The sequence below is a fragment of the Myotis yumanensis genome, unplaced genomic scaffold (assembly GCF_028538775.1).
Source record: "Myotis yumanensis isolate MYYU_CA2020_CCGP unplaced genomic scaffold, mMyoYum1.0.hap1 SCAF_11, whole genome shotgun sequence".
Classification (NCBI taxonomy): domain Eukaryota; kingdom Metazoa; phylum Chordata; class Mammalia; order Chiroptera; family Vespertilionidae; genus Myotis; species Myotis yumanensis.
In genome coordinates this window covers 2594070-2613135 of record NW_027223762.1, presented here as the reverse complement: position 1 = coordinate 2613135, position 19066 = coordinate 2594070, and the positions used below count along the sequence as shown (strand labels likewise).

Here is a 19066-nt window from a genome sequence, read left to right as displayed (position 1 = left end):
TATGCTGTCTTACCTCTGATACAGATTTGGTCTTTAGGCATACCAGGATAATTGTAGTTTTATCGTGTAGAAAAATATATACAAATATTGTATGTGATATGATCGGTCTGCATTGATGGCCATTGCAGTGATCAGTAACTTTAGATTTTTTGGATCATGTAATTTTAAAGCTGATTTTAGAGTTTAGGATTTGGTAACAGAGCTGGGTCTTAAGTCTTTTGCCAACCATTTAATATTCTCATGGGATTAGAATTTGTACTTCTATAGGCTAGGAAAAACTGGATTAGTACCCAGTATAATTAATATGAATATGGGGAGAAGCCCATTGGTAGCCACTGTTACGGTGATACACACTTTTTCTGTTGTGGCGTTTATGAATTAAGAAATGCATTTTATCTACTACTATTTTTTTTTTTTTACTTTTTTAAAAAATTGTTTTATTGCTTAAAGTATTACAAAGAGTATTATATATGTCTCCTTTTTTTTTCTCCCCTTGACCTTCCCCTAGCCTCCCATACCCCCCAGTGTCTTGTGTCCATTGGTTATGCTTATATGCATGCATACAAGTCCTTCGGTTGATCTCTTACCCACCCCCCAACCCTCCCCAGCCTTCCCGCTGTAGTTTGACAGTCTGTTCGATGTTGCTCTGCCTCTGTATCTATTTTTGTTCATCAGTTTATAATGGTCTTAATTATCCATAAATGAGTGAGATCATGTGCTATTTTTCTTTCATTGACTGGCTTATTTCACTTAACATAATGTTCTCCAGTTCCATCCATGCTGTTGCAAATGGTAAGAATTCCTTCTTTTTTACAGCAGCATAGTATTCCATTGTGTAGATGTACCACAGTTTTCTAATCCATTCATCTACTGATGGGCACTTAGGCTGTTTCCAGATCTTAGCTATGGTAAATTGTGCTGCTATGAACATAGGGGTGCATATATCCTTTCTGATTGGTGTTTCTGTTTTCTTGGGATATATTCTTAGAAGTGGGATCACTGGGTCAAATGGGAGTTCCATTTTTAACTTTTTGAGGAAACTCCATACTGTCTTCCATAGTGGCTGCACCAGTCTGCATTCTCACCAGCAGTGCACAAGTGTTCCTTTTTCTCCACATCCTCTCCAGCACTTGTCGTTTGTTGATTTGTTGATGATGGCCATTCTGACAGGTGTGAGATGGTACCTCATTGTTGTTTTGATTTGCATCTCTAGGATGATTAGTGACTTTGAGCATGTTTTCATATGTCTCTTGGCTTTCTGAATGTCCTCTTTTGAAAAGTGTCTATTTAGGTCCTTTGCCCATTTTTTGATTGGATTGTTTATCTTCCATTTGTTAAGTTGTATGAGTTAGTTCCCTATAAATGTTGGAGATTAAACCCTTATCGGTGATAACATTGGCAAATAGGTTCTCACATGCAGTGGGCTTTCTTATTGTTTTGTTGATGGTTTCTTTTGCTGTGCAGAAGCTTTTTATTTTGATGTAGTCCCATTTGTTTATTTTCTCTTTAGTTTCCAATGCCCTAGGAGCTGTATCGGTGAAGAAATTGCTTCGGCATATGTCTGAGATGTTGTTGCCTTTGGATTCCTCTAGTATTTTTATGGTTTCCCGTGTTACATTTAAGTCCTTTATCCATTTTGAGTTTATTTTTGTGTAGGGTGTAAGTTGGTAGTCTAGTTTCATTTTTTTGCATGTATCTGTCCAATTTTCCCAACACCATTTATTGAAGAGACTGTCTTGACTCCATTGTATGTTCTTGCCTCCTTTGTCAAATATTAATTGAGCATATTGGTTCGGGTCGATTTCTGGGCTCTCTGTTCTATTCCATTGATCTATATGTCTGTTCTTGTGCCAGTACCAGGCAGTTTTGAGAACAGTGGCTTTGTAATACAGCTTGATATCTGGTATTGAGATCCCACCTACTTTGTTCTTCTTTCTCAGGATCGCTGCAGTTATCTACTATTCTTTAAAAGTGTATTTCAGTGGTTTTTAGAATAGAGACTTCAGTGGAGATTGCTTTCTCTTTTGTGGTTTGTCTATGCTTACATGCCTATCTCTCTGTCTCCTTCATTAGAAATAAAGGAAGGGGTTGGGTTTGTCTGGAAGACCCTTAAGATCACGAGAAAATATCAGGGCAAAGTCTTGGTGGGGTTTATGACTCGTGAATGATGGGCTTTGGGCTTCTTCAGAGATGTGAAAAGAAAGAGAGTAAGCAGGACCAGGGGTAGAGGCAAACATCCTTTGGCTTATAACTGAATACCATGTATCTTTGCTTTTATCTCTACCTGGAATGATCCCTCTCCTCTGCTTTGTCAGCTTACAAAAAACAAACTTCATGTTTTAAGTTACAAAAGTAATACATGACTATTTTAAAAATTGAAAGTTACAGAAATGTACATAACATATAAGTTCTCTTCTTAGCCTTCTCTTGATGTCAATCTTTGGCGACAACCACTTTGTAACCTGTAGTGTACCACTTTCCTTTTTCTATATAACAACATAATGATATACCCATTTTCATTGCATATAAAAAACACTAATATATGTAGGCTGTTTATTTAACCCTTTGCACTCCGAACCATTCTGGACATTGGCTACCAGCTACTCGACGCTACTTTGCGGCGGAAACGTGCATTTACAGACCCTCGTATTATTTAGTATAATTTTGGAACCAAGTAACGTATTATAATGATATTGGACTTATATGAATTGGGTGACATCGAGGAATGTATATTTGCAAAAAACCAATATTTTATTGTTTATAATTTTGTACAGTATGATAAGTTTTGTAACACTCCCCAATATGCATTGCAGGCTAATTAGTGCATGTTTGACAGTAATAAGTGGTTTGACGCCTGCCACCAGGTGTTTTCCTGTTAGAACACACAATGCAGTCCCGTTTTCTTTGTCCCACATCGGGAATATGTAGTTTATTGTTTAATCCGACACAAAACCCACTGACATTTCTTGTATATATCTTAGTAATTTACGATATTTTGATTTAATTTCTTGTGCCATTTCAAGATAAAACTTCAGGGAAACACGCATGTCTCAAAAAGTTGCGTTGAAATAACTCAATTCCCCATAATCACTAATAAACTGCAATGTCCCCTGAGAGGGGACAGCGGAGTGCAAAGGGTTAAATACCAAAATGCAAATATACCATATCTATTGTTCTGTATTTGCTTTTTTTTGTGTGTGTGTGTGTATTTGCTTTTTAAATTTATTTTTGAGGTCTAGTTAGACTTATTTCACCTACTTGTTTTTAAGGGCTGTGGAGTGTTCCATTATCTGGATTTACCATAATTTATTTTAATATAAGAATATTGATAGGCATTCAGGTTGTTTTCAGTTATAAACATTGCTGCAGTGAACATAATTGTAAATATTTTTGTGCGTATATGTGAATATTGTATTATGATTATTTACTTACTAGAGGCCCAGTGCACGAATTTGTGCATGGGTGGGGTCCCTCAGCCTGGCCAGCGATCTGGGCCGATGGGGGCTGTCTCACCCAGTCCCGATCAGGGCTGGCCGGCCGGGGGGAGGGAACGCAGGAGGTTGGCTATGGTAGTGCACTGACTACCAGGGGGCAGCTACTGCGTTGAGCATCTGCCCCCGGGTGGTCAGTGCGTCATAGCGACCGGTCGACTGGTCACTTAGGCTTTTATATATATAGATACTCTAGGAAGTCCTCTAGGGTTGTGAACATGTAGTATTCACTTTTAAAAACTTTTACATCTCAGTTAATTGTCAATATGGGGCCTAAACCTTCTAGGTTTTAGAGTAATGGGGCATAATGCTTTAAATATTATTTCTTTTTTTCTTTCAGTTTTATTGATATATAATGGATATATAGCATTGTATAAGTTTAAGGTCCACAGCATAATGACTTGAGTTACATATGTTGCAAAATGATTACCACAATAAGTTTAGTTAATATCCATCATCTCATGTAGTTATGTAGTAGTCATCTTTATATCTCTTCCCAGTATCTAGCACAGAGCCTATAACACTTAGTATGGGTTTAGGAAACTTTTCAAGTAGTTAGTCTGATTTCCAATTGGACATCTATATGTAAAGTTTGTTGCTTCCTCCTTTTTGGGGGAGGGAGAAGGTTGGCTCTTAACTTAATGGTAGTAGTTCTAGTTCTATCCTTTCATTTTACAAATGAGGAATCAAGTCTAAAAGAGGAATGTCTTATTTGGTTATGAGATGTTTTTATTTCTTTGCCACACCATATTAGGTGTTACAAAACATAGCAAAGTTCCAAATTGGGGTCACTTAGGGTCAAGAACAAATGTTGATTTCTACAATTTTAGGTAGAGGGTGAGCATTTTTTAGTTCTTAACAGACTAGGGCCAACAAGTGAGGCTTTTGCCGGGTGGCCTTAGCATGTAGACTTAAGCCAGCACAATTCATTCAAACTTCATTTGGCTCTTTCCAAAGAGGTATGAGTCTTCTAATCATAATTATCCCAGGCACTGGCTGACTCCTGAGAGGGCTGATGTCTTTTCTTCCAAAGAACTCTTGAAACCTATCCAGTAGCCACTTTCCCATGAAGTGACCTCACCAAATCTCATTTCATTGTTGCCTTTTCCTGCCCAAGATACAAGCCCTTAATGCACTTCTCATCTTACTCTTGTTCCCCACCTGTTCTTCCCCTCTTTTTCAAACATCTCTCACCCTTGTTCTAAGGTTAACATAATTGCATCTTCAAACTCTACTGAATGTTACTTTATATTTGCTTAAATAGCACCTATCTTTCTCCTGAGGGGAAGCCCTCTCTAGTGGAACTTGTACCGTCTTTTACTCTCTACATGCATATCTCAGTCTAGGAACGGCTAGCAGGGGGTTTCTTTCTTTCTTTGCACCATCATGCCTGTACTAGTAAAACCTTCCTGTTAAAATTCCTGTTGAGTCTCATGTAGTTGGAATATACGTCTCTTGCTGGTTGAAGACATGGCCTTCTGGCAGTGTGTTTCTTTCCATTCACGGTTATGCCACCATTCCAGGTGAATTCAGTGGTTATGTAAACAGAGTACCCAGGACCCTGGCTTCACAGTTTTCTCATTTCTAGTGGTTTTTATCTTCATTTACTTCCATGAAGCTACTCGGACCTCACCAAAAATCAGCTTTACCTTTGAGATTATTGAACAGTAGAGGCCCAGCGCACGAAATTGTATGGGTAGTATCCCTAGGGCCTAGCCTCCTGCAGTCAGGGCCATCTTCTGCCCGTTCGCCAGTCCCCAGGCCAAACGCTGCCTCTGCCGCCGGGCTGTCAGGCCATTGGGATTACCAGCTCATCCCCGGCTGCTCAGGGGCTCAGGGCTGTGGGAAAGCAGGTGCCGGCGAATTCACCTCCATGCATGTGCAGCAGGCTGGCCGCTGATGGAATGTGCTGCCCGCTCGGGCCGCTCACGCTGTCGCCGCTGCTGCTGCCACCGCTGCTGCTGGGGCTTGAGGTGCTGACAGAAGCTGCGGGGCGCACCCGTGACCTACCCGCCCTCGCGTGAGTAGCCCGAGTGGGCAGTGCATTCCATCAGTGGCCAGGCTGGCACACACGCATGGAGGTGAATTCGCTGGCACCTGCTTTCCCGCAGGCCTGAGCCCCTGAGCAGCCGGGGATGAGCTGGTGATCCCAATGGCCTGACAGCCAGCGCGATCCTCCTGCCACCCACCCCGATTCCCCGTTCACCATCGCTGATCCATTGGAACCTGTGGGCCAGGGGCAGGGACCAAGAGGTCAGCCGTTCAGCCAGCTTGCTAGTCCCTAGTCCCCAGTCCCCAGTCCCGCCCCGCCTCACTCGCGGGCGGGGAGAGTGGGGCGGGACCGAGAGGTGCTCAATGTACCTCATGGTGACCGGTTGCTTGGTTGTCACGGACACTGGCTTTTTATATATATAGATTCTGCTCCTGACACTATTCTTTTTTCTAAACCTATTCATTGATGCTTTTGAGATTTGTAGTTCTTTGACACCTCTGTCCACCAAATGCTTCCTGTGTAAATAGGTAAGAATTCCTTGTCCATCACTTCTTACCTCTTGCCAGACTTCTCTAGGCACTGGCTGACTCCTGAGAGTTTCCTTACCTTATTGAATTTCTATCATATGCATCTGGCAAAACCTAGATTTTGGATCAGTTTGTCTCTCTGGCCTACATAAGAGGAGCTTGTTGAGCACTAATGGAGAGAAATCACACAAGTACCCAGATTAGTGGTGCTTCAAACTCATGGTCTTCAGTTCTTGCATGAGCTGAAAGAATGTATACAATGCTATATATCCATTATTTCTATTGGGGCTATTTTAAACATTCTTTTCTTTCTTTAAACTTAACAAACAAAGTATTCTCCACAGATGGTATTTCTACTTCATGAGAAAATAGAAGCCATCAAAAAGAGATCCCTTAAATTTCCTGTTACTTGACTCACCAGTTTATTATCTCCTCTGTACCATTTGTTCTTCCTTTTCCTTCTGTTTTAGTGGATGAGATCCCATATTTTTGTCTCAGGCTGATTCTCCCACTGTGCTTTGTCTGTTTGTCTTTAATCTTTCCCTTAATTCTGATTCTTTCTCATCTTGCTAAACTTGTTCAAATGCCTCATCTAAAACAAAAACCAATAACCAAATTACCCCCAGAAAGAAATATCAATTCTTTCTAGCTTCTGCCCACTCCCCTTATCAGCAAAAATATAACAAGAATCATATGTTGTATATAACAGACACTTAGTGATTACAACCTGGTACCTTCTTCAGGTTGCAATCTGGTTGGCTACATTTCAGATACTCAACAGATGTGCTATTTCTGTGTTGTTCAATATGGTAGCCCTGAGTCACATGCGACTATTGAGCAATTGAATTAGCCATGTGTAGTTAACAGCTATCATATTGGGCAGAGGTATATTTCTATACATTCTGAGACAGCTCTCTTTTTAAAAAAAATTACTGAATACAACTACTCTCAACTGGTAACAAACTTAAAAACTTGAAAAAGTAGATAAGTACTGTAAAAGCAGAGAGAAAAAAAATACAACATATATCCAATATCAAAGGTTGGTGAGAAGGGAGGCAGTGGATAGGTTTTAAAGCTCAAGAAAATTCAGAATTTATACAGCATTTGTATATATAATATTACCAGTTTTAAATGGTTTTCCTTGTTAAATTTACATCCATACATTGTCACTAAATAAAAAAAGCATGCTAAATTTATAAAAGAATAAAAGTAGCATTGTGAAATTCTATAGCATAAGTGAACATGTGACCAACTGGGAATGGCAAATTCTTCCGTAGTATTTAATTTCCTGTACTCCAAAAAAAGGAAAGACTCGACAAACTACAAGGTTACACAAACAAGGACTTATTCTCAATGGTTCTGGCATCTGTCTCTCCCACCAGTGAATTTCTCTTTCAGGTATGCAATCAGTTCTGATTTCACATAAGAGATAACAGGTAAAACAGGTTCTAAAACACCCAGGGTTTAAAATTATTTTGCCATAACCGATTATAAAAATTAAATTTCTTCAAAAAGTAAATGTTTTATGTGATTATGTACTTTAAGTAATTCTTGGCACTCTCATGACCTAGGATGTGATGTTAGTCCTGTGACTGCTATTATGCCACTGTAAAACAGTAAGAGTAGGCTAAAACAAAATAATAAGAATAACCACCAAAAATACATCAAAATTTCTTAATGAATTAAGAGATTTAGAATTGACTAGAAGAATCAAGCTGTTTTCCTCAGATCCTAAGCACAACAAGTTAAAACTAATCATACCTAGTAACGGCCGGCGTGGCTCAGTGGTTGAGCATCGACCTATGATCCAGGAGGTCAACTGTTGGATTCCTTGTCAGGGTACATGCCTGGGTGGAAGGTTTGACCCCAGTGGGGGGCGTGCAGGAGGCAGCCAATCTATGGTTCTCTCTCATCATTGATGTTTCTATCTCTCCCTTTGCTGCTTCTCTGAAATCAATTAAAAAAATAAAGACAAATAAAGAACTAATTAATATCTAAAACTAAATCTTCAATTGATGAAGGACACTAGCATAGTTAAAAGACTTAAGGAAAGGCTAGGTTGAGGTCTTCAGTATAACCATCATTGATGGTTGTGTTGACCGTGAGCCTACAGTTAATGGTGGTTTTCAACTTTGCAGATTCAGAAGTTTAACTTCTCATTCTTCTTATTAATGAGCAAACAAAAATAAGTACCCTGAAACAATTACTTTAGTCACTTGTGTAGAGCACCTTCTAAGTAAAGAGATTAGTTTATCAATCAGAAGGTGTCTCAAGAATAAAGTTTTAAAACAAAGGTATTAGGAAAGTCATGGTTTAGTGAGAAAAGTGTGTGATTTGGAGTTAGAAAGACTTGAAATGGAATATGAACTCTACCACCACTACCAACTTACATAACTTCTTAACCTCAATAGGATCAGTAAACAGAAAATATTACAACATTGCAGGATTGTTACAAAAAAAGGCATGCTAGATTTATAAATGTTTGCTTATAGAAATCTCTTTTAAAATAATATTGCCTGTCATTTTGGTTACAGTTATGCAAGAAAGGAAGGTCAGTTGTATTATTTGGTGGCATAGGAGAAAAAAGCATTTATAAAATGAGATGCTACTGTTTGGCCACTTCATATGTAGAAACCGTAAGATCATTTTGCATACTTTTGGATTATACTTCTTTCTTAAATATGAACTATTTAGTATGTTTTCAGTACGTTTCTTGAGATCATTGTGGTTAGCTTTAACTATACTCTTGGTAGTTTTTCAAGGAAATGGGGTAGTAAAATATGAAACCTCGATTATATGTCCCTTGGTTTGCACCACCGACTTTATTTGAATTACTTTATCTTTTTTTCCTGGAGAAAATTTGCTTTCTCTGTGTATCTATATTTTTCAGTCAAGTCTGTTACAGTTAATTCCTATTTGTCAGCATTTGGATTGTTTCTACTGTATTTCTCACATGCTGTTTATAGATATTTTCTTGTTATATTAGCTGGCTGCAGTGTTACAGCATTACTTTCTGCTGGAAATAGGTTTGCTCACTAAGCTCCTTAGAGCCAGGAACATGAGCTCATTCATTTATGCTGGAGACATATTTGTTGGCCTGATTTCCCAGAGCTATCAGATTAACGGTAGAGTTCTTTTTACCTGTTTCAATATTCCCTTGCTATGATTGGAAAGTGAACTTATTTTGTAATTGTACCTTAAGTCCTTTGTGTTCCAAGTATTTTGTGTACATTGTCATTTAATAAATATTTATTTAGCACCTACCGCATGCCAGGCCCTGGCTCCAGCCCTGGATTAGGCCCTGGGAATGTATCAGTGAACCAGAATTCCCTGCCATCAGTTTACATTTTAATGGGGAGCTGGAGAATAATAAAAAATTAAGTTAATTGTATGTAAGATGATGATTTATGGTAAGGAGAAAAAAAGTAAAAAAGAAAGATATGACTCTAAACTTGAGAGTTCTCAACCTTTCTAATGCCGCGACCCTTTAATACAGTTCCTCATGTTGTGGTAACCCCCAACCATAAAAATATTTTCGTTGCTACTTCATAACTGTAATTTTGCTACTGTTATGAATCGTAATGTAAATACCTGATATGCAGGATGTATTTTCAGGGGTCGCGACCCACAGGTTGAGAACCGCTGCAAGGGGTTCACAGTTAAGATATTAAGGTATTCCTGAAAAGGTGACTTTTAAGTAAAGACCTGGTGGAAGTAGGAGAGCTAGCCATACAAATACATAGATGTGAGCATTTCAGACAGAAGGAAATAGCAAATTCAAAGGCCCTAAGTCAGGAACATACCTTGGTGTGATTTAAAAACAAAACCCAACTTTTTATTGGAAAGAATTTCAAATTTACAGAAAAGTTTTTTAAAAATTCTGTATACACTTTGCTTAAAGACCTCATTCAAGTTTTGTTAATTGCCCAAATAGCAACATTCTTTAGGTCAAAAATATCTAATCCAGGATCACCCATTGCATCCAGCTCTCATGTTTCTTTAATCTCCTTGGATTTTTCATGCTGTTCACAGTTTTGAAGATTACAAGCTACTCATTTTGTAGAATATCCCTCAGTTTGGGTTTGTTTAATGTTGCTTGATGATTAGACCCAAAATAATGTGGTTTTGGCTACAATTTCACAGACGTGATTTGTTCTTAATGAATCCTATTTGGTGGCATACAATTTACTTCATTAGGTAGTGTTAACTTTGATTACTTAATTAAAAGTGATGCCTACCAAGTTTCTATTATTCCTGCTATTCCTTTGTAATTAGTAAGTATTTTAGTGGGGAGTTTCTTTGAGACTATGTAAAATTGTGTTTCTATTTATATATTTACCCACTAGTTTAAGTATCCATTGATGTTTTTCAACTAAATTAATTTTTACCAAGATGGTTGACAAATACAGTGGGGCCTTGACTTATGAGTGTCCCGACTAACGAGTTTTTTGGTATACGAACCATCTCTCGGCCGATTTATTGCTTTGAGTTGCGAGCTAAAATTCGGGGTACGAGCCAGCTTCAGATACCCTACCGCTAGTTGGCGCAGCGAACGTCACAGTGAATGCCACAACATCAGCCCAGCATCACGTGTCTCACTCCTTCACTTTATGATTTGACATATGAGTAATTTGAGTTACGAGCTCCGTCACGGAACGAATTAAACTCGTAAGTCAAGGCTCCACTGTAGTGATATTTTGACTCAAATATTCCTTCTACATGTATTGGCATTTTACTGTAAGAAAGAGAATTAATTAACAAATTCATTTACATCAGGAATTCTTGTTTTATTCAATGGGTTATATTCCATTATTATCATTATTTATTTTAATACTCAAATTGTCCCAAATTTGCCACTGGGAGCCCTTTCAAGCTGGCTTATATGTCCTTTTGACATGTTGCCATCAACCTTTGTGTACTTCTTTACTTTTTAAGAAAACTTTTATCTTGGAATAATTATAAGTTCATAGGAAGTTGCAAAAATAATACAGAATAGTTCTGTGTATCCTTCCCCCAATTTCTCCCAATGCTTATATCTAACATATAGTACATAACCCAAATCAGGATATTGGCACTGATGCACTGTATATGTTTAGTTCTATGTCATTTTATCCCCCATGCACCTCCTTAACTTTGGGCACAAGATGCTATAGATTTTCCTGTTCAGTTCTGGAATTGGCCATTTCTCCAAGGAGCCCTAATTTCTTTTAGTGGAGAGTGCTATTTCAAAATCGCAATCTGGGTACTAGGTGGGTTCACTGCTGTTGGAGTGTCTCTGTACTTAAGACCCACACAGGCACCTACATCTGAATATCTATATCTTTATATATTGAAAACCATAAATTTAGACTGCTACCTCCAATTTCAGGCCAACACCATGTGTTCATTCTAGCTGCACTCACCCATATTTGTACTTCTCCCAGTAGTAAGAGCTGGCATCTGGTTATCATATAGTTACTAATTTGCTCAGTTCCTCCATATATAGCCAGCTCCCCACCCCATAGGACTGTGGTGCTGCTCAGATGTTCCTTCTTGTGAAGGCTGCAACTGAGTTACCTTTCTACTCCATTCCCACTTACTCCTTGTGTAGGCCCCCTGTTGAGATTTTAAAAGATTTGGAAGGCCAGTGTAGCTGGAGTAAAATGAATGAGAAAGAAAGTAATAGGGGTTGAGGTTTGACAGTTAATTAAGTGGACAAGGGCTGATCATAAAGAGCCTCATAGGTTATAGCTGGGGATTTCTGCTTCACTCTCAATGATGTAAAAGCCATTGGAGGTTTTGAACACAGGAGTGATGGGATCATCTCTGTTGCATTGAAAATAATCTGGAGGGGAAGGGAAGGGCTAAGCTGCAAGTAGGGAGACATGATAGTAGGCTTTTGCAGTAATTCAAGTAAAATGATGAAGTCTTAAACTAGGGTGGTGGTAGCGAGGGTAGTGAAAACTGGTGGAATTCTGAATTTATTTTTAAGATAATGCTGGCAGGATATGTAGGTGCTTGGATTTAGGTTCTTGAGGGAGAGAAAAAGTCAAGGTTGATACCAAAGATGTTGGCCTGAGTATTTGGAAGGGTGAAATTGGCATTAACAGAGATGTGGAAGACTGAAGGGTGAAGTGGTTGCCGTGGAAATGGATAGGGCACAGTTTTGGACATCAGCATTTGAAATATTTATTAGGCATTGAGATAAGCTGGATGGCACATAGGCAAGAGGAGATAAGGGTCTAGAATTCAGGATTTTAGGTATCTGGGATAGAGATAATGAATTTGGAAGCCATCAGCACTTAGAGGCAAGATGAGATTTCTCATGGAATGAGTGGATTTGAAAGAGAAGAGACCCAAGGACTGAGGAGAAAACCAGCAAAGAAGACTGAAAAAGGGCAAACCATGTGAATGCATTGTCATCACAGTCAACTGAAGAAAGATTTTCAAGAAGTAGATAGTGAAGGACTGATTGTTTATAGGTCAAGTAAAACGTGGACTGAGAAATAATCATTGGTTTCCCAGTGTGGAGGTCATTGGTAGACTTGAGAAGAACAGTTTAGATAGTTTGGTTATGGATGTGGTGGTGGGAAAGGGAGAAAACTGATTGGAGTTAGTTCCAATGAGATAGGAGGAGAAAAGCTAAAAACAGTATAAATAATCTCTTTCAAGGAATTTCCCTATCATAGGTTCTTGCAGTGGTTCTCAACCTTCCTAATGCCACGACCCTTTAATACAGTTCCGCATGTTGTGGTGACCCCCAACCAATAAAATTATTTTCATTGCTACTTCATAACTGTAATTTTGCTACTGTTATGAATCGTAATGTAAATATCTGATATGCAGGATGTATTTTCATTGTTCGTGACCCACAGGTTGAGAACCGCTGCAAGGGAAAGGGAGAAATGATATGATAGCTGTATGGGAAGTGGAATCAAAGGGATTTTATTTTTTTAAGGGTAAGAGAAATAACATGCCAGTGGCAGTAATCATGTAGAGAGAGAATAAGAGATGAGGAGATGATGGGATGGCTATGGTAGGGGACAGAAGAATTGCTGTAGTGTTGTCTTCTAGTAGGCAAGAGGGGAGGAGAGATTGTGCACAGGTGGAGAGATTGGTTGTGGCTAGCACTATAATAGGAGGAAAGAAAGTAAAATATATGGATACAGATGTAGGAATATAGACATTTGGTATGAGAACTTGTACAAGTTCTTAATGAGATAAGAAGTCGGGACTATAGCTGAGAATGAGATTAGGAGAGGAGATTTTTGAGGTTTGATGAAAAAAATTTGAGTAGAATGGGAGAGAAAATGGACCAGGGAAATAGTCTAGGATTGCCAGTCAGCTAAGAGTCACTTGAACATGGTTGTGTCCTTTTCTTAAGTCAGATTTAGCTCTAGGAAGTTCAAATACTAAGTAGAAAGATAATTGGATTTAACCAATGATGTGCTTTTTCAGAAGAGTATGATTAAATGAGAAGAACAAAAGAGTAAGTGCAGGGCAGTGATTATTATGATTGACTGGAATTTAAGTATATAAAGAGTCAAACAGTCTGGCCACTGTGGCTCAGTGGTTGAGCATCAACCCGGGAACCAAGAGGTCACTGGTTCATTTCCTGGTCAGGACACATACCTGAGTTGTCAGGGTACATGCCCAGGTTGTGGGCTCCATCTCCAGTAGAAGGTGTGCAGGAGGCAGCCAATGGATGTTTCTCTCTCATCGATATTTCTCTCTTTCTATCCTTCTCCCTTCCTGTCTAAAATCAGTAAAAACATATTTTTAAAAAAGAGTATAACATAGGAGGGGGTGGTAAAAGACAATGGAAAATGATAAGGTTTGGATTGAAGGTTCCTGGTGAGTCAAGAGATTGTTGGAGTTGAAGTATTAGAGTGAGCTGCAAATATAAGAAGGTGATGATCAATGAGTAGAATGTTTAAAATTGACATTATGCAGGTTGCAGTTATTGGACCACAGGAGTGAGTGTCCATAATATTAGAGATTAAGATATCACTGTTCTCTGTCTCCTACAAATCATGTGTTTCCCCCTCCTTTCTCCAGAGTTCTCAAGTAAATGTTGCTTCTGCCCAAAACTTAAATCTTTATTGCGATCTTTATAGGAATTTAAAATAGGATATGTTTCAGTAGAGATAAGGAGAGCTGTAAGTTCTACATGAAATGTTTTTAAAGTATGAATTTGTTAAGGTGTGTTCTCTAATACCTTAGATCTTGTTCACTTAGATTTTACTATATTTTTCAAGATTTTTAGGTTGCTTTGAATTTTTGCTCTTGTAAATAATGTTGCTCAAAATGCTTATGTGTTGTATGCAATCTCTCCCAGATTTTAATTTGCTGAAATAAAATTTCAAGCTATATAAAATTGAAGTAAGATTGAAAAGAGTTTTAAAAATTGATTACAATCTAAGTACATTTATAACAAAAGGAGGTAGCAACTAGTACTTTTCAGACTTACCTTTATTTAATTTGGCTTCATAAACAATACTTGATTAGTTGCCAGACTAGCACTGTGGTAAAGATATTGGGAATAAAAACTTAAAAAGTAAAATAGCTTGCTTGCTTGCTTGCTTTCTTTCTTTCTTTCTTTCTTTCTTTCTTTCTTTCTTTCTATTAAATCTTTATTGTTCAGATTATTATATTTGTTCCTCTTCCCCCCCCCCCATAACTCCCCTCCACCCAGTTCCCACCCCACCCTCTGCCCTCACTCCCCACCCACTGTCCTCTTTCATAGGTGCGTGATTTTTGTCCAGTCTCTTCCCGCATCCCCCACACCCCTTTCCCCCCCAAGAATAGTCAGTCCATTCCCTTTCTATGCCCCTGATTCTATTATAATCACCAGTTCATTCTGTTCATCAGATTATTTATTCACTTGATTTTTAGATTCACTTGTTGATAGATGTGTATTTGTTGTTCATAATTTGTATCTTTACCTTTTTCTTCTTCTTCCTCTTCTTAAAGGATACCTTTTAGCATTTCATATAATACTGGTTTGGTGGTGATGAACTCCTTTAGCTTTTTCTTATCTGTGAAGCTCTTTATCTGACCTTCAATTCTGAATGATAGCTTTGCTGGATAAAGTAATCTTGGTTGTAGGTTCTTGGCATTCATCACTTTGAATATTTCTTGCCACTCCCTTCTGGCCTGCAAAGTTTCTGTTGAGAAATCAGCTGACAGTCTTATGGGTACTCCCTTGTAGGTAACTGCCTTTCTTTCTCTTGCTGCTTTTAAGAGTCTCTCTTTGTCTTTTGCTCTTGGCATTTTAATTATGATGTGTCTTGGTGTGGTCCTCTTTGGATTCCTTTTGTTTGGGGTTCTCTGCGCTTCCTGGACTTGTAAGTCTATTTCTTTCACCAGGTAGGGGAAGTTTTCTGTCATTATTTCTTCAAATAGGTTTTCAATATTTTGCCCTCTCTCTTCTTCTGGCACCTCTATATTTTGGATGTGGGTACGCTTGAAGCTGTCCCAGAGGCTCCTTACACTACCTTTGTATTTTTGGATTCTTTTTTCATTTTGCTTTTCCAGTTGGGTGTTTTTTGCTTCTTCGTATTTCAAATCTTTGACTTGATTCTTGCGCTCCTCTGGTCTGCTGTTGGGAGTCTGTATAATATTCTTTATTTCAGTCAGTGTATGCTTAATTTCTAGTTGGTCCTTTATCACAACATCGAGGGTTTCACTAGATTTCTTGAGGATCTCACTACATTTATCGGCGGTTTCTAGAAAATTGTTGAAAAACCTTAAAAGTGTGGTTTTGAACTCTATATCCAGTATTTTGCTTTCCTCCGTTTCTGTCATTTGTGTCCTGTTTCTTTGTCTCCGCATTTTTTATGCTTCCTTGTGTTGATAAAGTGGTTTTCTGTGCTAAGTGTCCTCTGGGACCCAGTGGTTCAGCCTCCCCAATTACCTGAGGAGGACACTCTTGGTGCTCCCCCTTCTGGTCTTTGTGCACAGTCTTATAGTTAAGCCTTGATTGTTGTAAGTAACACTAGGAGGGATTGGCCTCCAGGCCAATTGGCTGTGAGAATCAGCTGTGTCTGCAGTGGGAGAACTTCTGTCCTGGAGCTCTAGGGAGGAGCTAAGCTAGCCTCTGCCTGAGGCTATCCAGCAAAACGCCTCTGTTCAAGGCTTGGGTGGGACGGGTCCCAAGGGATCAACAGGGCGGGCGGAGTGAGCAGTTATGGCTGATCTCAGTCCTGCCTTCAGAGGCCCCGCTTCTCAGTGTCCCAGAAATTGCTGCAAGTACCTCCGAGAGAAAGCTGCCCTCGAGTTCCGACCGATGCCAGACAGTCTCGCTTCTCCCGTATGAGTCTAGGTCCCCAGAGACTCTCCCGGAACTAGAGCTCAGAGCCTGAGACTCCCTCCGGATTGAAAAAGACAACCGCGCCCTCAGCCGCCAGCCCGTTCCGAGTGCGCCTCTGTACCTTAGTATTTTACTTCCGCACCGCACCTCCTCTGAGTCTTGGTATGCTTTTCTCTTTCCTTCTAGTTGTAGAATTTCCACTCAGCCAGCCTTCCTGTGGTTCTGGGTGATGTCCGTTCTGTCTTTTAGTTGTATTTTTGAAGTGGTTGTGCGAGGCAGCAAACTCCGGTGTTTACCTATGCCGCCATCTTGGTTTCCTCAATAGTTTTCTTTATGGAACACATTAAATTAGTGAGGAAATGGGTTTTGACTTAATCTGTTAGTATCAAAGATGTCCTGATAGATTTAGATGTTAAAGTTAAATTAAAAACCCTTTAAACTCTACATCTCTTTAATTACTTAATCCTTAAATGCAAAGTTTGTATTTAGGTAATATTGAAAATAATGGAAATAATAATAACCAACATTTGTTGAGTGATTGATCTTATTTGAGGGACTTTTTGTAGAAAAAAACTGAAATTTAACTTCACAACTTGTGGAAAATGGTTTTCTACAATTAGGTTCTGGTGGGTGGAAATCATATGGGCAGACTTCTAGTTATAAAATGAAAGAGAAGGTTCTGTTGGTTTAATGATCTGAACAATTGACTGGAAACTGGTTTGGAGGACTGTGTTTTGTAATGTTGTAGAAATGTAACCAAGTTGTTTTACCTTCTGTAAACAAAGCACTAGTAAATAAAACTTTGTTCATCTGTTTACTTTCAAAATTAAAAAAAGGCCGGACCAGCTCTATTGTCAAAGTGGCTTCCTCCCTCCCCACACACAGAGATAATAAGCAAATGTTGTTTTGTGTTGATGGTCGGCATCATCCTCAACATCCTTACTTACTAACAGACTTTTCAGTAAAAGCCATTTTTCTTTTTATTTCCCCCCCCCTCCCTTTGGCTCAAAATTTTTCTTTTAAGTAATCCAGTCTTCTCTGGAGTGCCTCTTTGATGGAGCACAGTATAAACAGACCTTGCCACCAGTGTCCTTAAAATATGGATGTTGAAACCACTTGGCTGAAGAAAATGATGCCGGTGAACTGTGTCATTATTGTAATATCAAAATACTGAGACCATGTAATTTTATTAATATTAATGCTTGTAATAATGGCTTATGCCTTATCAATTTAAATTTTTCTTCCTCTGGAGATTAATGGAGGCATAGAAGAATGCTTTTCACATGAAAGCACCTTTCTTTGATTTGAAAATTTAATACAGAGTATAAATATGGATATATCTAAAAATATAAATGTTTTGGATTTCACATTTAAAATGTTTTTAAAATATCAAAATGATACCACTAAAGATATATTGCTATTTGGTACTTAAAAATATCCTGGTATGATAAAATGCTGGAATCTTTGAAAAGCAGTTCAGCTGTTATGGAGATGGGAATTGTGGGCATCGGGTGGGAGATAGCCTCAAAATGAATTAACAATCTTAACTTGACTGGAAGTTGGATATTTATTACTTTTAATGTATTTTTCTTTCAGTTAAGGAGAATCTAGAGATTGTTTTATGTGTCTAAATCATTTTAATTGCAATTGAAAATATTTATAGTTTATTGTTAGTACCTTTGCCATTCTGTTTTTAAAGAATGTTTTTATAAAGTATTGACATTTTTTAAAGAATGAAAAATTTATGAAGTATAACTGAATGGTAAAATATACTATGTGCAGCCCTAGCCGGTTTGGCTCAGTGGATAGAGTGTCGGCCTGTGGACAGAAGGGTTCCAGGTTTGATTCCGGTCAAGAGCACATGTCCAGGTTGTGGCTTGATCCCCAGTAGGGAGCTTGCAGGAGGTAGCCGATCAGTGATTCTCTCTCATCATTGGTGTTTCTATCTTTCTCTTCCTCTCCCTTCCTCTCTGAAATCAATAAAAATAAATTAAAAAAATATATAGTATGTGCGATTCTTCTAGAACTAGTAACTTAAAGACCCGTTACCTTTCTAAGTTTTGCATGTGATTTTCCCCCAACCCAGACCCCTAAAAGGTCTCTTTATTGTTGTGTTGCTGTTTTTTCCTGCAATCCTCCAGCTTACTTCTTTACCCTTCCAAGCTCCCGTTGGTGTTAGTCAGGTCATTGAGACTAGGGAGATGAATTAAGTATATTGGACCTTTTAAGATTTAGGTACTATCCTGCCAGTCATTTCCTAATAGCATGATCTTGGGCAAGTCTAAGTCACTTAATCTAAGCCTTATTTTGTTTATTTTTAAAATGAATATATTTTATCCTGCCCTCCTCAGAGTTACTTGAGGATGAGACAATATATACGATAGTGCTTTAGAAACATGGTTTCCTACACAAGCACATCCACTGAGTAATTTGTTTCTTAGTTTTTTCACCCCCACCAAGTTATATGTATATGCTTTTTCCTATTTTGATTATAGATTTAATCTGTTTTAAAAAAATATTTTTATTGATTTCAGAGAGGATGGGAGAGGGGGAGAGAGATAGAAACATCAATGATGAGAGAGAATCATTGATTGGCTGCCTCCTGCATGCCCCACACTTTGGGTTGAGCCCGCAACCTGGGCATGTGCCCTGACAAGGAACCAAACCGTTTCTTCCTGGTTCATAGGTCAACACTCAACCACTGAGCCACGCTGATCGGGCAATTTAATGCATTCTTGTAGAAAGTCTGAAAAATATAGAAAAC

The 19066-nt window shown here is 38.6% G+C and overlaps 1 protein-coding gene across 1 annotated transcript in view; it reads left to right on the top strand.

The window, feature by feature from the left end:
• ROCK2 (Rho associated coiled-coil containing protein kinase 2) overlaps nucleotides 1–19066 on the top strand; it is a 92643-nt gene that overhangs the window by 11818 nt on the left and 61759 nt on the right. The window lies entirely within an intron of this gene.